Below are 5,438 nucleotides of genomic sequence, written 5' to 3' on the forward strand. Positions count from 1 at the left end.
GCAGAGGAAGACACGCCGGGAGCCGGCCTGGCCCTGGGCGATGCCGCAGAAGGCGGAAGCGAGGTCCGCAAAGCCAGAATGGATCGGCGTGGTTGTGAGCCGCCGGCTTCAGGTGGGCGGTGGATGTGGTCGGCCGGCCGCCGGCCGAGGAGGCGTGCATCCTTGGTCGCCAAGCCTCGCGGAACGGTGCCGTCGCCTGGGCCGGCGAGACACTCGCCTCCCCTGACATGGGCCGGTGATGGCGCATGGGAGATGGGGTGCGAGCGGCAGGAGGCGCGGGAGACGACGAACATCACCTTGGGAGCGCGTGGGGGGAGGGGTGCAGGCAGGCTCGTAGTGGCCGCATCCAGCAGGGCGAACTTGGTCGCCGACGCCCCCTTCCTCGGTGTTCCAGCCGCGATAGCCGTTGCCGCATCGGGTCCTTCGCGTCGCGCCATTGCCGTCAGCGCAGCACCCGTCGCTGCTGCACCCAACGCCCTCACCGGTGCGAGCAGCTCCCCTGAGGATCAGCCCCCACTCCCGCCGTTGCAATCACTCAGAGTAAAAAGAGGACTGAGAGCAGGGATGAGATGAGTGGGGAGGAGAGAGCGGTGAAAGACGTGGGTGGGGTTCGTTCGGTCGATGGCCTGCTCAGCCCGAACGCTCGACAAAAATGACGTGGCAACCAGAAAAGCTTCAAGATGCGTGCATCTTATCCAACAGGTAAAAACGCATTCGGGCCGAAATCGCAGATTCCGAACGTTCGGCACTTATCTATTCCGAAAAAATAATTCTTTTTGCAACAAAATAGCCGATGCAAAAAATTTCTGCAACAAGACTTATGTTACAGAAGTAATTCCGCAACAAGACTTGTGTTTCAATAAGTGAGGCGTGCGCGACTGCTCGATTCAGTTGATCTGACAGCTCGTGCCCCGGCTAATCTTTTCAGCCAACGGACACGTAGCATGCCCCAATTCGCATGTCAAATTTATGAGTAAATAGCTAAAAAACATCACAATTGCGCGCGTTGTATAAAAAACCACAATTTCGCTAAAGGTTTGTAAAAGAAACATAAATTGGCATGACAAATTTATGAGTAAATAGCTAAAAAAACATCACAATTGCGCACGTTGTATACAAAAACCGCCATTTACTGAAAACGTCAATTTTTGGTAATCCGCTTACCGATAACATGTATGCTCATTTGATCACGTTTTGACATGAAATCTGACAGGTGGGTCCCACTGTAAGGGCTGACTTGGCACCAAAATCTTCACACCATTAGTTTGCCGTTAAGCCAGATAAATGGCTCATCCATCAGCTTTTGATCCTCCCTCTCACGCAGTCAGCCGTAGCTGTCCATTTTACATTGTATAGAAACTGCGTTATTAATTCGGATTAGAGAGAGTAGCATTAATGTTAGAGAAAAGTATACTTTTCATCCCTCAATTCTTGGCGGAGTTTAGATTTGGTCCCTCAACTTGAAAACCGGACAACTTGCACCCTTAACTTCTCAAACCGGACAAGATTCATCCCTGGTCACGGTTTTGACCGGTTTTTGTGCTGTCCCACCCCGGTTTTGACCGTTCCGACTCAAATTTACCTACCTTTTCCAAGTCCACGTACTGTTTTCAAATTTGGTTACTTTTTTTTAAATACATGAACCATTTTAAAATGTGTGTACTTTTTTTAAATCGGCGTACTTTTTTCCAAGTTCATGTACTTTTTCAAATATGCATATTTTTTAAAGTTCATTTATTTTTTAAGTTCATTTAATTTTTTAAAATTGATGCACCTTTCATATTCGAGTACATTTTTTTTGAAAGAGTTCATGAATTTGAAAATTTTATGCGAATTTGAAAAAAGTACGCGGATATGGACTTCTTTTGCGCAAAAATATGTGGATTTCAAAAATTATTTCAACTTGAAACAAGTACGTGAATTTCTTACAAAGTTCATGGATTACAAAAGCAACACGGATTTGAAAAAAAATGCAGACTTTGGAAAGCATGTGGATTTGAAATAAGTATGTGAATTTCAGAAACAATTCATGGCTTTGAAAAATACTTGGATTTGATAAAATTACACAAACTTGGGAAAATACGGGGATTTGGAAAAGGTACGTAAATGTTAAAAAATCATGGATTTGAAAAAAGTACGCGAATTTCAGAGTATTTTGCTGATTTGAAAAAAGGTATGTTTATTTTTTTTAAAAATACACGATCTTGAAAAAACTACACGGAGTTAAAAAGTGTATGTGAATTTTGAAAAGTTCACGAATATAAAAAATTATAGGAATATGAATGAACACCGGTCAAAACCCGGGTGAGTCAACACCAAAAACCGGTCAAAACCGAGTTCAGGGACGAACCTTGTCCGGTTTCGGTAGTTGAGGGTGCAAGTTGTCCGGTTTTGAAGTTGAGGGACTAAATCTAGACTTCATCAAGAGTTGAGGGACGAAAAGTATACTTTTCTCTTAATGTTAATACTATCTTGCAGGGCACCCTTACTAAAGAGGCTGTATCTCATCAAGTGTTATTACGTCTCAAAGGAAGTATTTGCAAAGGTTATGCGCAAGTTCCCTCTTCTTGAAGAGCTCGAGCTTTCTATGTGGTTTGGTAGCACGGAAATGCTCGAGATCGTCGCTGAAGCCTGCCCACGCCTGAAGCACTTCAGTCTCATAAAAAAAGATCGTTTTTACAAACCTGAAGATGATGGTAATGCTTTCGCGATTGCGAAGATGCACGAGCTACGTTCCTTGTATCTTGATAGCAACAGACTCACCAACAAAGGGCTGACAGTGATCCTTGATGGCTGCCCCCACCTAGAGCACCTTAACGTTTTTGAATGTAAGTATCTCAGGATGGATGATGATCTGCTGGAGAAGTGTTCTCGAGTTAACATGGATGGCCCTCGGTACTCTTTGCCATATCTGCCTTGCAGTTGCTGTTGGAGTCCTGACTATCCGAATCACGAGGATTATGAGGATTACCACGAGGATTCTTATTACTACCTCGGTGATCACATCGATGACGATGATCTTGCAGAGCACGAGAGGCTTCTTGACATCAAGGGCATGCGGAGGTACTTGCCCTAGTGAGAACGGGTTGTTTTGGTTGGAGTTCCCGCATACTATACTCTTGCCGATGGAATGGTGGTTCGCTGCATCAATTTATTTCCACCACGGCTTTTCTTATCCACCTTTTTTCACCGAAGTTTGATGTCCATTTATTCTTTTCGGAAAAGGGAATACTCAGGCCTCTTCATCATGCGATGCACACAGGCAATTTGATGTCCAGTTTTATTGGAATATATGATTGTTCCCAATAAAAGAAGTGTCAACGATGTGCTTCGTCGTTTTGCTACTGCCAGTTGTGCCATGTGAAGGATACCATCATGAAAATTGTACACGGAGGTTCAAGGTTGCTGGTTCTCAAGTTAAACTTCATTTGGTAGACATGGCGACAATCAGGCATTCGTCCATCCGTCCTTGCTCTTCCCCGTCTGAATCAGTGTGCTTTCTTACTTCCTGTACCTCTGGATAGATTTCTTTTATGATTGAAGCTTTGGTGTTCATGGCCTGATCCCGGGAATGTAACAAAGGCGGATCAATCTCAACGCAGTCCGTCGGTCAAATGCTTGTGCCAAGAACTCCTACTAGATGCTTAAAATAATGTGTGCATCCATGCATGTCAAAACTGTTTCCATGTATACTTTTGTCACATATAATGATGCTGAATGCCATGAATTTATATGCAGCGGAAATTACCACCAACATCTCTTTTTTCTTGATGATTGTGACATTCTTTCTCTTAATGTATTTGTGCATTTAGGAAAGAAGCAAGGAAATAGTATTTGTCTGGGCTGGCTATGTACGAGACATCAAACTGTCTCCCGGGTCCAAATTTTCCATTTCCAGGTCTGATAGTCTTCAACTGAAAAAAGTAGGGCGAAGAACTAGTAAGAATTGTGCCTGCCATTCAATTCATGACGTGTGCATGATCTTGTGTAAAACAAAATTACCATCAGTATCTATATCACTCCTTGACCCGTCTCTTGAGGAACTGCATTTTGTGATTCATCCATGTCATCAGTGCCATTTCTATCTAAACTAGTTTTGTGTTTTGCCGGACCAGGATAAGAAATCAAACCAAACAAAGAACATTTCTCTGCTCACACTCTTGAATCTTCAAGGAAAACTTCCTACCAGCTTCTCATTTTCATGTAAAGGATCTGTCACATCTTGTACAACCTGCTTGCCTTCATATTTTTCTTCCTCTTTCTCAGTATCCCGAGCATTACCATCACTCAAGCATTTTTTTCCTAAGCAATGTCAGGGTGTGTTCGGTTGTTGCCTAAGCTTGCCTTGCTAAATATTTAGCTGCCAAAAAATAAGGTTATTCTAGCCTTTGTTTTGGGAAACATATCAAGAAAATTGAAGTAGAGAGGGCAAAAGAGCATTGGAATATCGAAAAATCGGCCACGATCTGAATAAAGACCAAGTTTTCTTGTTTTTTTTCGAGAGTACGCGAATTTGAGTTACAAGAAGACTACAACTTGTTGCAAAAAACGAGCGTAGTTCACACACCACACCAAGGCTAGTCCGAAGACAGCCACCACCAACAACACAACTACAAAGCAAAAATAGCTTGTCCAAAATCAAAGCAACATCGCCGCGTCTCGACCATCGCCGGTGACCTCCGAAGACAACACCAACTCCGGGTGAACTTCCCTCGTCGACGTACCATCCACCCTTTGATGCCTAAAAGGAGGTGGCAAGTAAATGGAGGAACTTGATCAGTCCACAAAAGGCACTGTCTTGGATTCACCGGCGATGACGTACATTGCGCCACTGAAGATCGTCTTGGACAGCGGCGAGCGCCGGAAGCACCGCAACATAGAACCTCATGACCATGTCTTCAAGCGCAATGCTCCCAACAGAGTAACGACATAGAGGACGTCGCCATCACGCCGATTCGACTCCGAACCTAGGCTTTCGCCCGAAGACCGCTACCAATCCCAGGCGCGAGATATGGAGATGCCGACACACCTTGGCGACGCCTCCAAGGAGAAGAACGACACCCATGAGCACCGTCATCGCTAGCACCGAACACGGGCAGGAATTTCTTCTGGATCGCCGCACACCTTCATCCCTGCCTCTCCGGATCGGGGCCACAGCATCCAAGTTGGCCACTCCGCCGCCGCAGCAGCACTTCGCCATCATAGCCGAGAAGTCGGTGTCCCTCCCAAGACCCGCACAGCCAGGAGCACACAACCATACCACCAGCACCTCCACGGCTGAGAACTCGCCGAGCTCCCTCCATGCCCGACCAAGGGATGCCGGACCACACACCAGCCAACTCCCGACAGACGACTGTGTCACGGCCCAACAGCCCAGATCAGACCCATCCGGCCCGCTCCACCACCTCCAGCACCCACGACCACGAAGACCAGGAGGG

The sequence above is a fragment of the Triticum dicoccoides genome, chromosome 7A (genome assembly GCF_002162155.2).
Source record: "Triticum dicoccoides isolate Atlit2015 ecotype Zavitan chromosome 7A, WEW_v2.0, whole genome shotgun sequence".
Lineage (NCBI taxonomy): Eukaryota > Viridiplantae > Streptophyta > Magnoliopsida > Poales > Poaceae > Triticum > Triticum dicoccoides.